Source organism: Diadema antillarum, unplaced genomic scaffold (genome assembly GCF_040938485.1).
Source record: "Diadema antillarum isolate AM-2024a unplaced genomic scaffold, OU_Dant_1.0 seq00001565_RagTag, whole genome shotgun sequence".
NCBI lineage: Eukaryota > Metazoa > Echinodermata > Echinoidea > Diadematoida > Diadematidae > Diadema > Diadema antillarum.
In genome coordinates, this window is record NW_027272288.1 from 59,483 (window position 1) to 78,397 (window position 18,915).

The following is an 18,915-nucleotide window of genomic DNA, read 5'->3' on the forward strand; positions in this document are numbered from 1 at the left end:
ACAAGTTTCTTCTAACCATCTGTGGAATGGGAGCGGCCAATTCCAAATATCCGTGTATCTACTGCCTGATTGATAGTCAACATTTGCATGTTACAGCTCCAAAACAGCCCAGGAGAATCGGTGAAAAGGGATATTCCTGTGTACGAGATCCTATATTCAAGTCGATCGGAACGGAGAACGTAGTTTTTGATACGTTGCACATGTATCTTAGAATCACAGACAGGTTACTGAAGAAGATTATTCAGATGATCAACGAGCTTGACTTGCAAGAAATTGGATCAGTGAGTAGGTGTTATGCTCCTGAAAAAATGAAAAGATGCGCTAAGATGGAAGACATCTTGAAGAAAGCAGGTGTGCGTGGTGCTCCTCTGGCTTATGACAAAGATGCCAAAATGGTCAAATGCCGGGATCTGAGAGGACCAGAAAAACAAAAAGTTGAGAAAGTCTTGGATGACATAGAAAAGCTTGTTGACTCTCATGCACACGGACATGTAGTGGTAAATGCATGGCGCAGGTTTAGGGTTCTGTATGACGATGTTCGATCATTCAAGAAGGCTGAGGCCATGTCTCCTGACAGGCCTGCCAAATTGACAAAGTTGAGAAATGACTTGGTTGAGTGGTATGACAACCTGGTAGATGCTTGCACTTCGAAGATAGCAACCCCCTACATGCATCTCTTTGTAGTACATGCCGCTGATATCATAGAAAGGCTAGGTTCTATCCACATATTCAATGCTCAGGGACTAGAAAAATTAAATGACATGACAACAACGGAGTACTTTAGAGGTACTAATCATCGAAGAGGAGTTGAGTCACTGGTCCAGATCATGCGAAGGAGCAATAGACGCCTCTACCGTGCACACAAAGGCATAAAACTTCCACGAAAATCCTACAAGTGTGGAAAGTGTGGCAAATATGCTGGCCATAATAGTGCTACTTGTCAAATGTAGAATTATGTCACAATGAATCATAAATGGTTCATGCACATCCAGTCACCCAGACCATACAGAAGCAATGAAAAATTAATATGGATCTTTATGTTCATCGTTTTGTATAATAGTACAGAGATGTTGTTGATGTTCAAGATAGTATGCATGTCCAAAAAAAAAAAAAAAAAAGGAGAAAAACGCAGGTGTTTAAACTTTGGGGTACTCTGCCCTACTTTGGGTAAAGGAAGCAATTGACAAAACTGACAGTTATTGTAAAAAAAAGATAAATGTTTCTGTCATTCTTTATTGACGCCAATGTAATGTCATGATGTCTTGCCCAGCACATCACTTGGTAGGATGAGTGTCCATGCACAAGAATTGACTATTAAGAGCGCACTAGATAGAGTATGAAAATATCACTAACTCAGATTGGATGGTATGTCATTTGCTTCCAATTGCCAAAGTAGAGCAGTACTGTTCTGATGGAAGTCAACCTTTTGAAACTTAAAAATTACCCTTTGAAGAACATTGCATAATTGTGTATCTTTCCTGAGAATATAAGGGTATAAAGTTCTATTTTCAAATGTCACCGTTTCATGTTTAATAATGTTACTATGATGGATGTACATGGCAAACTTTTTATGCTTCCGCCAGAAGAGGTCCGAGAAGTTTTCGGGTTGTCCGTCCGTCCGTGGATCAATCAAAATGCTACCAATTGTATATGATTTAAAGAATACAATGCCATCTAAAAAGCCCGTAAAAGAATCGTTGATGTAATATGCATTAGCTTCTATGATCGCAGGTCTCAATTACTGGTATGTCTTGAACATTATGTGCACTTCATTGAGCCGTAAGTCTTTACGCAATAATCATGATAATGACAACGGCTTGCAACTATGCAAACTACTAGTATTTCTTCAACTTTATTTTGAAATAATTTTTAAAATGTTTATATTTGATTTTTTTCAAACATATCTCACGTTTATAGAGTACAGCTGTGGGTCAAATTCTACTTTTTATAAGGTGTTCTGAATTTTTGCAAATGATAGTGCAGTATCATTGTTAGGACCTATTGTATTCCTTCACAGTACATGCTAAAGTGCTGTGTCGTGCACACTTAAAAAAGTGTTCATAATCATATCCATGTATATCAGTTAAACGACTTAGAAGCAATGAACACATGGCCCAGTTGTTCTGAAATAGAAATGAGTTTTGGATATGGATTCCTAAATGGTAGTTCTGAATACATGCACTCTGATACAATGATGATACAAACAGGTAATACATTGTACTATATTAGCAACTGAAATTTTCATGATGTTCCTTGTTATCGTTGCAGATTATGAAATTTATATAAGGTTATTATTTTTTTTTTAGGGAATGTGGTGAATTATAATGTAATTCATTTTAAATCTTTCCAAACCTCCGTGAAATGTATAAATTGACTCTCTCATAATCGAAATATCCTAAAGATAAAGTCATCAAAAATATAATTGTATTGGCTGGAATAGTTTAGCTTATGAGTCATGCAGCCTGCTTCACCCGAAAGCTCATCAGCACTGACCAGTATTTTTGCATTCAAAAGAGAAGACGATACAACCCTTCGTGCCGTCTTCTTCCCTCATAAATGAAAGAAGCAAAACAAAACAAACAAATGGTCAGTCACTGATGAGCCTTATGGTGAAACATCCTGTACGTCTCATTAGCTAAACCATTCAAGCCAATGCAATTATACACACAGCTCCCCTAGTTCAGCGCTTTTCCAAACTTCAGTGTATTATGTACATACATTACACTATATTCGTATAAGCAAAAATATACCCCTGTTTTTTTGTTACAAGTTTTACGCGCAAAGGTACAATCCTGCCATGAAATTAATCCGTACATTGTTGACACAATGACTTGTTATTCAATTTCACACGCGCTGGATTCTTTTCTAAACCGTCACATAGTTTTGCAGATATCTACTACCTTGTAGGACTAAATATTTAATTGATAAAGACAATAGATGATTTGTACCAATTCTGTCTCTTGTTAGAGCATTTGTACCAGTTCTGTATCTTGTTAGAGAATTTGCACGTATTGTAATTTTGCAGATGACTAAAAAAAAAAAAAAAGACTGAATAAAAGCAAATGGCTGTTGGTCTACCTTCATATATACACTGTTTTGTGTTTATGTCCAAAAGGTTTTGTCAGTGTATGACATGTGTATACAGCATGTGCTTGTGTCGATTTTGCTGGGTAGAGGTGTGCCTGTGTGTGTGTGTGTGTGTGTGTGTGTGTGTGTGTGTGTGTGTGTGTGCGTGTGTGTGTGTGTGTGTGTGTAAGAGAGAGAGAGAGAGAGAGAGAGGGGGGGGGGGTGGCGGGGGATCGAACTCAACGGAATCAAAAAGTAATTACGACAGTGCAGAGCGCAGTGACATACAAGTACATTATGCAATTCAGCCACACAACGACATTGAAAAGTGATTAATAGTTCGAAGTTTATTCATAGCCGTACACAAAAATCTAATCCGAATGATTAAGTGTCAATTCTGTAATGATCAAATTGATATTTTTTTTTATATTACTGATGTAATACTTTTCTAGCTGTGCGAGCTGTCTTTAATATTCAATGGGCATATATACCGTATTTTGATTTTGTCATACTCTACTAGTACGAGTAGTAGTACGAGTAGTAGTAGTAGTAGTAGTAGTAGTAGTAGGAGGAGGAGGAGGAGGAGGAGGAGGAGTAGTAGTAGTAGTAGTAGTAGTAGTACGTCCAAAAAAAAGTGTATGGAAGGGATTATAGAAGGCAGGAGATGCAGAGCACGCCAGTGCAGTGTGTGGTGTAAATGAGTGGACAGGAAAGAGTGTCGATGTAGTAAGGCGGCCATGAACAGTACAGAGTGTGGAGGTCACAAAGTACACTGTATCCGATCGCGATGCAGCGAGATCATTATTTTTGAATCTGAGGTTCATTTACATGAAGCCAATCACAGCGATCCAGTGGCGTGAGTAGTGATGAATATTAATGAAATGATCACGCGGTGACCGATTGCCCGAAAACCTATTAGCCAATCAGAATGCGGTATCCTAAAGTGCGGCACGCGTTAAATACAGTGTATCAGAGGCAGATTCCGTCAGCAGCTAAGGAATATGAATATTGCAGAGGTACCTATGGGAAAGTTTTTCCAATTGGCTAGATATTTCACATGAATATTCATTAGAATATGATTATTCATTTTAAGGAGTTACTTTTTGGTTGTTCGACAGGAATAGTGGTTCTTTTACGTCTCGAAGTAGGTCATTCTGATGGGACCTCTCCCTGCCTGTTCGCGCGCACCGCGCCGTTCATATAACGCGCGAAAATGTGTGTCCTTATGCGGAGTACTGAATCCTAAGGTGAAAAACAGCTAATTTTCAACTCAAAAGGTACCTATGTAAAATGTGTACAGAAATGTAAAATTTCTGCATCTACTCCTTGTGTACGACCTACATTTCCATTTTGATGAGTTACTTTTACTTCCCGAGATATTACTGCGCAGCTTTGGGCTCATGAACTAGACTTTGCGTGCATTAGCCCTATACCTGTCTATGCACTCAGATGAGTGCTTTTTCAAAACGCGCTCTGCGTATGGAAGATGTCACTTTAGAAATTGTAATGCCCCCCCCCCCCCCCAAAAAAAAAAGAATAACACTTGAAGCAAGCAAGACACAAAATATAATATAAAATGGGTCATGAATAGAAATTGTCAGCGTATGTACATAAAAGACAATTCTCTATAACAAGCCCCACATAGTTTGTGAAATTATATGAAGGAACCGCGAAAGCAAATAAGCTCGTATCTCGCGGGTTCCAGGGGAAAAAAATAATAATGTGAATAATTGCAATGGAGATATGACACAAACTGATAGTATAAAACTATATGAGAGCTAAAATAGCAAGGTAAAAAGGGCAGAAGAAGAAAATGAAAATAGAAAGAAAAAGTAAAAGAAAAAGAACTGATTAAAAAATAGCATATTAGTACACAAGTATAACGAGCATAATCAAGTTTATAACGAGTGCCTAAGTATGAGTACTATAGACTATCAGGGAGCATGAACGCTAACCCAGAGGTAAAGCAGGCATACCCTTAAGTGACATCACAAACTATAGGAGTCTTTTCATCTAGCTGTGACTGAGCAGAAACTTCAAAAATTCATAACTTTTGAACGGATTGTCCGCTTTTGCTCAAACTCTCACTAATGTCTTCTGCTAAATATTGCTGCATTCACTCAACCCACATGTCTATGAAGGTGAACTTGTCCTTTAATGTTAAGCAGAAATTAGGTAGATATCTATAAGGGGTTGTTGCAAGAAAGTTGCAATTAATTGCAACTCGACTTTCTTGCAACACATTATTGTAAGGTACGTGTATTACAATAAGTAGTATGGTGGATTACGTCACGATACAATGGCGCCTTATTTCATACTGTGACGTATAGGCGTACTTATCTGAACCACTGTGACGTATTATAGGCGCATCTGAGCGGTGCAGTAATACAGTTTAGTAAGCGCCATTTCATTGTGACGTTTTATACGTTACAATGAAATGGGGCTTGACGTTTATATTTCATATTGTGACGTAGGCGTATCTCAACGGCCAACGACATCAACGGATGAGAAGAAAGGATTTTATCTGCAACACGTTTAGAAAACAGCAACTTTGTTACAGGGAGCCTGAGCTTTCCACCCTTGCAGAATTTTCGCCAGAGGCAAAACGACAACCATGTAGGGAAAGCTGCAATCCCAGATAATGGACTACACACAACAAGCACCGTTTGAAGAGTGTTAGGGACATAGAACAATGAAAATGAAAAGGCAGATTAAAAGTCAAAGGCGGAGGGACCCAAACAGGTATTAGGAAGAGGGATTAAAGCAGGCGGTGAACACACAAAAAGCAGAGATGGGCCAGTGATGAGCCCAAGGATCATAATTGGGCAGACTGCGAAGGATAAAGACGAATAGGGAGGCAACATCAAACATGATAAGGAACAACAGAAGGATTAAGAATTGAAAAAGAATTGGAAAAGAGTGAGAGAGCAACAACATGAGTGCAGGGGGGGGGGGGTGAACAAACAGCGAGCCCTAAACCTTTAGTACAAGGATGTGGCAAAAAAAAAACAAAAAAACGGGGGGGGGGGAGAAAGAAAGATAAGAATAAATGAAGTGAGACTGAGAGCCAACCAATAAATGTAAAGTACAAAAACATATATTAAAGTATATTATAAGTATATCAAGGCAAAATATAAAAGGGCCTACAATGATTATTTATATATAAACACAAACAAATACGCGTGTTTGGGGGTAGGTATATATATGCCGATGCGTGTGTGTGTCTGGAAAATTACCCATGAAAGTATCTCTGACAAAAGAAAAGAAGAAAGCTGGAATAAGTGCGCATTTTATGAAAAAAAAATAGAGCAAGGAATGACAGAATATAGGCCTAAGTCATTTCCCCTGGATTGAATTTGAGGCCATATCGATGTATACCGGGCGGATTGTGTGTGAAGTCTGCATGGCCGAAGCTTCTCTCTGCTGATTCGGACTGTGTCTGGGACGCGCATGCGAGCGTCACGAGTTTGATACCCACGAATCAATATCCAGCCCACAAGTTATTGACATTCCATGAGTACGACACTACAAGACCCCAGTGTTGCCAGATGGTGAATTAAGTGACCAAAAACGGTGAAATTTGGTGATTTTTGAAAGTGTCTGTATTCAGATGTCATGTAAGGTTGGCCTTCAACAGCCAGAAACCTTGCCAGTCGCTGGGCACGCCTACCTATAGCAACAACTATGCCTATTTTGAATTCCTGCCTGGTGGGAGGGAGCAGGTAAATGAAATGCTCCGCTATCAGGCTGTTATATGAAAGAAACATCCATACATTTTAAACAGAAACGGTCCATAAGACTTTTGTAGTCATCAGTCCTGGTCTAATGTTAAGTTCGTTCTTTATTTGAATATGAATTGTTCAGTAGGACAAACTTATGCATGATTACGTGCCAAAGATCCTAAGAGGATCTTTGTACATGCCATTTTGAAAACAAAGTAAGTGCCTATATTATAGCCTATGATACTGAGAAAAAAAAAAAGAAAGTGCACGTGAGCTATTTTTAAACTGGCTTATAATATCAAGTTGAAGACCTGAATATAAGATCGACCCAAGTCCAATTTTTGGCCAAATTCAGTTTGACATGGGAAATTGTAGCTTATGCATGGACTCATCTTGTGTATAAATGATAAATCCTATAATTGCCCCCGGAAGTGCCTGAAATGAATGAGTTAAATCTTATATTAATGTAAGAATGAAGGACTTGGGTCATTCTTACATTCATATTATAGCGCCCTCTCTCATCCTTCTCTCATCTCCATAGCAGAATACATGTATCATGTATACATGGGCGTCACCAGGGGGGGTGCGTTGGGTGCGAACGCACCCCCCTTCAGACCCTAAAAAAAAAAAAAAAAAAAAAAAAAAAAAAAAAAAAAAAAAACCTTCAGTCTGCGAGCGACCTCAACGCCGGACACTAAATGATTATTATTTTTTATTTATTTATTTATTTATTTATTGAAATTTTGCATCGGGGACAAAAATAACAAAAAAGAAAAAATCGTGGGCAAAAGCAATTCGCACCCCTGGTTCTGGCAGCACTGATTTTATACATAATTATCTACTAGTGCAAGTGTATTCTATACGTGTTGACTATATACATAGATTTTGGACATCCTTCCCATACTTGGTCACTTCGACGCCACCTCGCTGGTCATACCTCCCACAGTCATGAACATAAACCGACACCCTTGACTACCAGTGGCGGATCCAGGGGGAGGGGCGCACCGGGCGTCCCCCCCCCCCCCCCCTCTTAATTTCCAAAGCGAAAAAGTATAGCTACAAACGGCAGTTTTTGGACTGTAAAATGTCAAAATTTTCAAGCTCGCTCGCTGGCATTTAGTCGTAATGCCATTCTCCTGAAGTTGCTGGCAGTTCCACCCGGTGTGCCCCCCCCCTTTACTGCAAAAAATATAGCTACAAACGGCACTTTTGGGACTGTAAAATGTCACAATTTTCAAGCTCGCTCGCTCCGCTCGCTCGCATTTAAATTCTCCTAATATTGCTGCCAGTAATTGCCAGCAGTTGCGCCCGGTGCGCCCCCTCAATTTCGAAAGCAAGAAAAGATATAGCATCAAACGGCAGTTTGGGGACTTTAAAATGTCAAAATTTTCAAGTTCGCTCGTATTTAATCTTTATGCAATTCCCCTGATGTTACTGCCAGTAATCGTCCAGTTGCGCCCGGTGCGTCCCCCCCCCCCCTTAATTTCCAAAGCGAAAAAATATAGCTACAAATGGCAGTTTTTCTACTGTAAAATGTCAAAATTTTCAATCTCGCTCTCTTCGCTCGCTCGCATTCAATCGTTATGCAATTCACCTGATGTTGCTGCCAGTAATTGCAAGCAGTTGCGCCCGGTGGCATGCGCTCCACCCCCCCCCCCTTAATTTCCAAAGCGAAAAAATATGGCTAGGAACGACAGTTTTTGGACTGTAAAATGTACAATTTTCAAGCTCGCTCGCATTTAATCGTTATGCAATTCACCTGATGTTGCTGCCAGTAATTGCCAGCAGTTCCGGTCGGTGCGCCCCCTCCCTTAATTTCTAAAGCGAAAAAATATGGCTAAGAACGGCAGTTTTTGGACTGTAAAATGTAAAATTTTCAAGCTTGCTCTCTTCGCTCGCTCGCATTTAATCTTTATGCAATTCCCCTGATATTACTGCCAGTAATTGTCTGCAGTTGCGCCCGGTGTGCCCCCCCCCCCCCCCCCCCACTTAATTTCCAAAGCGAAAAAATATAGCTACAAACGGCAGTTTTTCTACTGTAAAAATGTCAAAATTTTTAAGCTCGCTCTCTTCGCTCGCTCGCACTGAATCGTTATGCACTTCACCTGATGTTGCTGCCAGTAATTGCCAGCAGTTGCGCCCGGTGGCATGCGCTCCCCCCTTAATTTCCAAAGCGAAAAAAAAATATGGCTAAGAACGGCAGTTTTTGGACTGTAAAATGTAAAATTTTCAAGCTCGCTCGCATTGAATCGTTATGCAATTCACCTGATGTTGCTGCCAGTAATTGTCTGCAGTTCCGCCCGGTGCGCCCCTCCCTTAATTTCCAAGGCGAAAAAATATGGCTAAGAACGGCAGTTTTTGGACTGTAAAATGTAAAATTTTCAAGCTCGCTCTCTTCGCTCGCTCGCATTTAATCTTTATGCAATTCCCCTGATGTTGCTGCTAGTAATTGTCTGCAATTGCGCCCGGTGCGCCCCCCCCCCCCTCCCTTAATTTCCAAAGCGAAAAAAATGTAGCTACAAACGGCAGTTTTTCTACTGTAAAATGTCAACATTTTTAAGCTCGCTCTCTTCGCTTGCTCGCATTGAATCGTTATGCAATTCACCTGATGTTGCTGCCAGTAATTGCCAGCAGTTGCGCCCGGTGGCATGCGCTCCCCCCCCCCCTTAATTTCCAAAGCGAAAAAATATGGCTAGGAACGACAGTTTTTGGACTGTAAAATGTACAATTTTCAAGCTCGCTCGCATTTAATCGTTATGCAAATCACCTGATGTTGCTGCCAGTAATTGCCAGCAGTTCCGCCCGGTGCGCCCCCTCCCTTAATTTCCAAAGCGAAAAAATATGGCTAAGAACGGCAGTTTTTCTACTGTAAAATGTCAAAATTTTCAAGCTCGCTCTCTTCGCTCGCTCGCATTGAATCGTTATGCACTTCACCTGATGTTGCTGCCAGTGCCAGTAATTGCCAGCAGTTGCGCCCGGTGGCATGCGCCCCCCCCCCCCCCCCCTTAATTTCCAAAGCGAAAAAATACGGCTAAGAATGGCAGTTTTTAGACTCTAAAATGTAAAATTTTCAAGCTCGCTCTCTTCGCTCGCTCGCATTTAATCGTTATGCAATTCACCTGATGTTGCTGCCAGTAATTGCCAACAGTTCCGCCCGGTGCGCCCCCCTCCCTTTATTTCCAAAGCGAAAAAATAGCAACAAACGGCAGGGTTTTTTGCTGTAAAATGTCAAAATATTCAAGCTCGCTCGCTCCGCTCGCTCGCATTTAATTGTTATGCCTTTCTCCTGATGTTGCTGCCAGTAATTGCCGGCAGCTGCGCCCGGTGCGCCCTCCCCCTTTATTTCCAAAGTGAAAAAATATAGCTCCAAATGGTAGTTTTTTTACTGTAAAAGATGAAATCCTAGCTACGCCGGTGCCCTTTCCCCGCTTGGTTTCCCTCAACAACAGTAAAAGTCTAGGGATTGAGAGCTTCCTATAATGTATGTCAAAAAAAAAAATAAAAAATCTCGTTACATTAGGGTCAAAACGCACCCCCCTTGAAAAAAAGCTGGTGACGCCCCTGTGTATATGAATCAAAGAACGACCCAAGTCCATATGAATCAAAGAACGACCCAAGTCCACCACACAAAATGGCCTCTCCACAATGAATGTAAATGTTAATTGTCATAATAATGTTCTAATTTGTATATACAATGTTGCCTTCCCATCACAGTTAAATAGATTATTATTGGACTAATAAAAAAGATATGAAGTTTTTTTTTAGTTTACTCGAAATGGTCTTCCATGGACTTGGGTCGTTCTTATATTCATATACTCAGTTCCTTGAGCAGGAATTCACTAATGGTCTATCAGTTGTTAGGCAAGGAAAGCCTCGAATCCTTGAAGTGGGAGCGAGGGTAACAGCGCCTTTTTGCTGAAGTGAAATCAGATAGATTCCCTGAAGGCCCATTTTTTATTTTGTTATTTTTTTTTTCTGATGACACCCAGAAGTGGCACAAGAAACTAATATAAACTGCTCTCACACTTTTGAAAACGTATAGCGGAGGCGGTGGGCAACAAAGCTCATGGGCAAACTGCCTTTCGATATTTTTTCCCCATTACTCGACTTCAAAGCGACCAAACGCAAAGATTGTTATCCGACGTAGCTATGAGATTTATGGATTTTTCAAACAACGAATTAAATTTGCAGAACTCATGATCAGAATGTCGCGTTAGTTTATACTTATAGGGAAGGCACCATTCAATTATTCTGCATTGAATGTATTATTGAGCAAGAAGTTTTTTAATTAAAGGGGATGGCTAGTGACTGATCAGTGGGAATCAGTGGGAATGCGGGGGGATTCCAATCCTTATGGGATTCATTTAAGAATACATTATATTATTTATTGTTGTGTGAAAATTATTTGCTTCAGAATGGTCTCATATTCAGGTAATGCGCAGTTTAATCGCCCCGGCACTGTACAGGCATGCTAACCTGGAAACATTACACTATACATAACTTGAATATGAGACCATTTTGAAGCAAATAAATTTCCCCCAACAATAGATACATGTAACTCTTAAATGAATACCACATCTGATTGGAACAATCATCCCCCAGCATTCCCACTGATTCCCACTGATCAGTTACTATAGCCACCCCCTTTAATTACTATTGCTTGCCAAATTTTTTGATAAAATCTCGTTGTTCCGAGATGGGTAGTGGCCTGGTAAGTACCTTCTAAGGGTTAGGACCTACATGAATACTTATTATTATTACAATAGGCCTACAGACCCTTATTTCAGCGTAAACACTTAACAAAAACAACATACCTGGCTTTGCAAATGCTTTGTTGTTGTTGTTTTGTTTGTTTCCTAATTTTCGCAAAGTAAAATTGGCTTAGTTTATGCATACAGCCATGATTAGCAGCGTGTAGGGCGCCCTCATGTGTTATTTTTATGACAATTATAATCAAGCTCTATCCAGCCTTCTGCTGAAATACGCTGTAGAGACATTCATTGATCCCGTTTACAGTGCGAGGCTGAGCCGCGGCTGGGCCGCGGCCGAGCCCACCTTCATTTCAGTGTAAACGCTCAAAAGGCCCAATGTGAGGCCAAAATTGGCCTCGCATTTGGCCACGCTCTGGAGGACCCCGTTTACAGTGCGAGGCTCGGCCCGTAAGGCGCGTCTCGGCCGCGGCTCGGCCCAGCCCCGCTTCAGTGTAAACGCGCAAAAGGCAAAATGCGGGGCCAAAATTGGCCTCGCATTTGGCCTCGCTCTGGAGGTGGTCTCGGCCGCGGCCGAGCCCGGCCTTTTCTCAGTCAGACGCAAACTGGGCCAAATGCGCGGCCAATATTTTAGTCTGGCTTTCAAACCCTCTGCCTGTACTATTTCGCTATTCAGGATATCAACCCCCTCATCTTCGAAAACTAGTAGGCCTATAGTTCAAGGTGGTTTTGTCCTGCTAAGGACTTTTTTCCTTCGGCAAAGGCGTTTGCCTGAACGGCAACTCGTCGCCACGGAATTCAGTTGGTAAAGGGTCTGAAAACCAGGGTACAATACCAAATTGCGTTTGCATAAGCAGAGCGCCACTACGACAAAATATTGAAAGGTTTGAATAAAAAGCGCGGCCGAGCCCGGCAGTAAATGGACAAAATTGCGGGGCTCGGCCTCGATCGCAATTGAGGCTGGGCTCGGCCGCGGCTCGGCCCAGCCCCGCACTGTAAACGGGGTCTGGCTCGGCCGCGGCCGAGCCGCGGCCGAGCCCGGCCTTTTCGCAGTGTAAACGCAAACTGGGCCAAATGCGTGGCCAATTTTAGTCTGGCTTCCAAACCCTCTGCCTGTACTATTTCGCTATTCAGGATATTAACCCCCTCAACGTCGAAAACTAGTATAGTTTAAGGTGGTAAGATTGTCCTGCAAAGGATTTTTTCCTTCGGCAAAGGCATTTGCCCGAACGGCGACTTCGTCGCAACGGAATTCAGTTGGCAAAGGGTCTGAAAACCAGACAATACCAAATTGCGTTTGATTACAAGCAGTGCGCCACTACGACAAAATATTGAAAGGTTTGAATAAAAAGCGCGGCCGAGCCCTGCTGTGTAAACGGACAAAATTGCGGGGCTCGGCCGCGGCTCGGCCCAGTCCCGCGCACTCGTACGGGGTCTAGAGCTACCAAGTCTCACGCATTCTGCGTGAGACTCAAGAATTTAGGGGCCATCTCACGATCTCACGCATGACACCCATTTTTCTCACGCATAGGGCGAAGTCTGCAACTTGGGCCTATAATAATGAGCACAGCTCAAAAGATTAAAGTGATAGTTGCAAATGAAGGTATATTTCCCTTTTGTCTTTCAAAATAAGTACCGTAAAAAAATAGTCACTTAAGTATGCACCTGATCGCACCATTTATAGCTAAAAATTGAAAAAGCTCCCTACCGTGGGAGGCCACAGGGGGAAAACCCTCCTACACCCTCGCTCGCGCGCACATTTGCGCGCCGAGATACCGAGTCATGAAAATCTCACTCATAATTTTTTTTTTTTTTTTAACTTGGCATCCCTGCGGGGGTCATAGACAAGGGATATTGAAAGTGCATCTAATACGTATTGCTGCTGAAAGCATTGCCTCTGAAAATGGAGAGCAGAGCTACCAAGTCTCACGCATTGTGAGTGAGACTCAAGCATTTAGGGTCTGTCTCACGATCTCACGCATGACACCCATTTTTCTCACGCATTGGGAGCATAGCTTAAAGGATCAAAGTAAGAGTTGCAATTGAAGGCAAATTTCCCTTTTGTCTTTCAAAATAAGTAAAAAATAGTCACTTATTAATGCACCAGCTTGCACCATAAAGAGCTAAAAAATTGAAAAAGCTCCCAACCGTGGGAGGGCGGACACTCCCCTCAGACACCCTCCCCTCACTCAATTTGCATGATCTCTCTCGTGGATCAAAGCCAGAGCTATCTGGAACAATTAAAGGTATGAATTGGCAGAAACTGAAGAGAAACAGGGAACTGAATGCGTAAAATACCTAAAATTCATGTTTTATTATTTCTATGTTTCTTTGCTGTTGTGACCTTCTTTTTTTTTATAGGGAGGGCTGGGCAATGCAAAAATATTTTGATATTGTTGAGTCGACTCCTACTAGATAAATCGTACAGGTACCTATGGGCCGCCTATTGCGTTTGATACCAGGCTGCACTGATGGATTGCATTATTTGCGCCATTTGGAACATTTACCACGTAGGCTAGTACACTTTGTATTTATTTTAGCTGCCTTAGCAGCTGTCGATATAGGCTTATACTTGTGCCTTTTTTCTCTTCCTTCGTCTTATCATGGAAGAAGAATGCGTCATTTGTGTCTGTGCAGGGGTGGATCGTCTTTCAATTACGCCTTGATGAAAGGCTACACACGCACCTGCGTGGTGCACGTTGGAATGTTTGCTTCATCTGCATGCACACAATGATTCGGGCAGGCTAGGCTCGCAAGGTCGCACGCACCGACCGGGCGGGAGGAAGCAGTGGCGCGAGACGCTTATTTTGCAGGCAGAAACCCTTGTTGGTCGTATAGGAGTCTGCATGCGCCGAGACTAATACACGCACCACTACACTGCAGCCTCTCCCTGAGAAGCTACAACACAGGGCCTATGGGACAGTGCCGAAGTGGTGCATATAGTAGTCTTGATGCAGACTCCTTTACGACCAACAAGGGTTTGTGCCTGCAAACTACGAGACGCTCGGCCGGAGCGGCACGCACGTGCACCGGGCTAGCTGCCCTTAGAAGTGGCGCGCCGCTGGCGCGCGGTTTTTTGAAAAAATGAAACCATTCTAAGGGGAGAACGACTGTGGGTAGAGCGTGTCATTTAGTTCTCATTTTCTTTAAACCCCCTTCTATGATTTTTAATTTTCTTTTATTTGTTTATTTATGATTTTCATATCATTCTACCATTTCTCCCACGAATTATGTTTGTTTCAGATTCTTTTCGGGCAATATGTTGGAGAAGACTGTTTATATTGGCTTTCTTTGCCATAGTTTTCGTTCGCTCGACAGCCGGTATCTCTGAAAGACTCGCCGCGGCTGTGGAGCGGGAGTTGCAGGACCATGTCCGCCGCATCGAGCTGCGGGCAGACGAAATGTACGCGCAGCACAGACGGTAATGTTGATGACTCTTCCTTACCTCATTTTATGGGCCTTACTTTACTTAATGTCTTTAAGACATTAATGACGAATGACATTAATGACGAAACGGCTTACAACTCAACAACATACAAATAACAATAAGCCATGAACAATTGACTAAAAAAATCATTAATTATATACCACGCCAGCTATAAAATGTTAACTGTAATAACTTGTAAGTTGTAACATCTTAGGTCTAAGAATTTTTAGTAAACTAGCGGTTACTAACGTTAGTTAAAGCTAACGTTAGGTTCCTACACTACAGCAACAGGTGAAGATCCGTGGAGGTGGAAGACAGCCATTTGTACAGATGAATCTGGCTGCTAGCTGCTCTATTTTGTATTGCTTGAATCTTATTGATGTAAATTTAAGTGGAGTGAAGGGTCCCACAATTGCACAGTTAAATACCCCAAGTGGGGACGTAGGCCCTTACTGATAATCTCTTGTCTTAATTTGTTCTTGGCGTCTTGCAGTTGGTTTTGGAGTTTAACTGCAGTTAAACCAGTCGGAGTTTGCACAAACGATAATCCTTGCAGTTGGAGTTTAACATTTCTTGGTGCATGACGAAAATTTTAATTATGAAATATGACAGAGGAATTCAAGCCAATCATACTGGCTGCTTAATTGGGCTTTTTTAGTGGTTGTAACTTTAAATGTATGTCTATTCCATTTCAAATTGTCTGATAAAACAATTCCTAAGTATTTATGACCGGATACTGACTCTAATAATTATTGATGGCCGCAAAGGGTGTAGACTCTAATTAGCGGTACGCGTGATGAATATAAGGCGAGACTTCCTTTTGAAGTGCATAACGTGTGAATGCCTGGGGATCTACGTGTATAATTTAGATCTCTAGTAATAGTAGGGTCCTACTGCCATGAGTGAAGAGAATTTGTTCAAAACTCAGGTGCACTGAGTCGATCATTTTAATTTATTGAAGTACTTGTGCATTGTAGAACTCCAGTCACATGCATGCATAGTATATTTACAACAGTTAACCCGTTGGCATTGAGGACGAGTCCCAAGTATACTCGGGCAGGTGTCTATGGGAAATGCGTGTTGTAGCAAAACCAAACCATCCTCAACGGGTTAATTTACATTTGTACTCCATGACAAGCGTTTACTGAGTAGACCAGGCATCTACTAGATTGTTCTTCCCCCAGTATTCAGGGATCAGTGGCTGCATGGCGAGTGGGTTGTCATGATGCTATACATAGGCCGGCCTGCCAGGCTTAGGGCAATTAATAAGGTATCGGTACAGCATAGGCCCCACCTTGGAACGAAGTCTCAAAGCACTACGGAGGTGTAGGGGCAGGCCTAGGGCAGCTGGGAGCATTCTATAGCCGGGCGGGGCTGGAAGGTCTCTACATTGCTTCCATAGAGCAAAGGTGTGCTTATTTTCTATGGTGCGTCGCGTCGGAGTTGAGTTGTTCCGCTGATCTTAACCCGTTGAGGATGGACTGATTTTGCTACAACATGCATTTCCCATAGACACCTGCCCGAGTATACTCGGGACTTGTCCTCAAAGGGTTAAGTGAACTTCAGGGCGGCAACACTGTACAACATCCTTGGGATACAGTGCATGCACCACAACTTTGCGATGGTGGGAGGCCAGAAGTTTTTTGTGAGGCTGACCCTTCTACATGTATGAGAGCAAACAGGGTTATGTGGTGGATTCAGAGGGGTGGGGGGGGGGGGGGGGGGGGTTCGCAGGCCCTTATTCACTTTTTTTAAAAAACAAATGAAGTAAAGAGAAAAAGTTGAGGGGTGCTCGTTAGCCCCATTTAATTTTGAAAGGCGCCCCCCTTACAGAATTCCTGGATCCTCACCTGGTGTTTATGCCCCTCTGCGATGATATGGAAACTGGATTCTGAAGCAGTGTTGACTTGATGACACCTCGGTGAGGATGTCTGTCTACTACTGGAATTTGTTCTTCGTTCATATACCAGGTGTATGTTCAGTTGTTTTTGTGGCTGTAGAAACACTCTTTATGATGAATAGTAATAAATCCCTGTTCATGTCCAGGCATTGCAGCTCAATTTTGTCAATAGTGTGACCATTTTTTTTTGGTACTTTTTTATCTAGTTGAATAGCCATCACCCTATGTTTCAAGAATGATCTCAATAGACAAATAAAGTATAATTTCAGGGGACCTGCCAAGAATGTGATTCGTTTGAATTCTCTTCTGAATTTACAAAGATTTTTGTTCATATTCAAAAGGTCCGTTGACAAGATCAGAGAAGAACATGCCCGCATGAGGCACAGGCGTTCCGACACCTACCACATCCAAGATCTTCGCCACGGCTTCGTGCCTGGGTCAGGAGTTGGTAATCGTGAGGGTAAGGCATTTCCACCTTTACTCTGTGCATCAACAACATTTTCATGTTTGCCTACATGTTTCATGGTTACCAACTTCTCAATTTCACTTTAGATATTTTTTTTTTTTCATTCTTACAAAGGAACTTGTTTTTGATAATGTTTCTGATCACGTTCAAAGTTACCGAGTGTTTGCACAAAGAAAAATCTTGTGAGATAATTCGACAGGGTGCAGTTGTGCCTTTGGTAATCAAGTTCTGATGGCACCAGTTTTCTGAGCAATCCCAAGATTCATTTTAATCTCTAGAATAATCTCAGGTAAATTTACTTTTTAGCTTATTTATTCATTAATGAAGTAAAATTTTACCTCATAGCAAAATGCTTCTAAAAGCAGTCCTGTCCAGAAATATGTGCAAAAAAGTATCAGAGCTGTATGTTGTACAAGTGTTTGAAAACCTTATCTGGAAAGCCAATTTTGTAATACTTTAATTCCTATTAACGTTTTGACAAGTAAAGCTGATATATGCAAGTCGAGGTCTTCATAATTTGATATGCCAGATTTTTAGTGTCCAGACATGTCAAGTAGGGCCTAAAAGGTAATTTTGATTTATAATTCCCTAAATCTTTGCACAATTTCTGTTTCCGCATCTTCATGTCTGCAATTACGTACCACTCATCTTTCATAAGTACACGGTGGAGAATAGTACAATGTAACTTCCATCATAGAGAAGACTTAGAGAGTGGCTGGTTATCAGTTATGAATCCATTCGTCAAGTCTGTTAGGTGACCCCAATTTTCCACATGGGAATGTACTTGAAATATTTTTGAGTGGCAACATTGAACATGGAATCAGAGTCAAAAAGAACTTGTAGAGGGAGGAGGTTCTAGAAATGGAGTCCCACAGTCTTATCCCAATTGATCCCGAGTCTAATGCTGTAAAATTGATCCACTCAAACGTCGATATTGGTTTCAATCTTCGACGTCATCGCTCTCTGGGATTACACACATTCTTTATAAATGGATAATCAGCAACCCTAAACTTATTGAATCTAAGCCTAAACCTAAGCCAAAGCCAAAATCCTTAAACATAAATTCTACACTCTTAACTCTGAGCCTAAACCTAAGCCTCTAACCCAGTTTTGTAAATAAGAACATCTGTTCAAATGAAATTGTGAAATCATAGCTATACTGGAGTTTCATTTTTCTCATTCAGCAGAAAAGGTCATTTCTTCAAACAGTCATGTTAGGTTTTACATTCACTGAGATGAGCATCTGTGATATATGAGGACTATTCATGTAATCCTCAGAAAAGGCTCTTGCCAGTACGTCCACCTGACAACAAGCCTGGAATTTAGGAATATATTACTACAAGAATGCTTTTAGTGCATTTAATACTACACGAAGAAGTGGCTGCTCCCCCAAGTATTGATTTACAGATTCTGGTCTCATGGTCTATGCAAATTCATTCTTTGTCTGAAAATGAATTCTATGAATTATTACTTCAGGCATGCTTGGAGAATGCATAATGTTGCTTGAAAATGAATAAAGTGCCTAACCTATTGACCGATTCTGTGACGCGCTATGTGTATTTTTGGCATGGGCAGCGTCATTACGCGGTGTCTCAGCCGACCTCCCCTATTCCCCACCCCCCTTC

The 18,915-nt window shown here is 41.6% G+C and overlaps 1 pseudogene; it reads left to right on the forward strand.

Annotated features, from left to right (window-relative positions):
- Window positions 1-326: 326 nt before the first annotated feature.
- Window positions 327-18,915, forward strand: part of LOC139710785 (uncharacterized) — an 83,070-nt pseudogene continuing 64,481 nt past the window's right edge.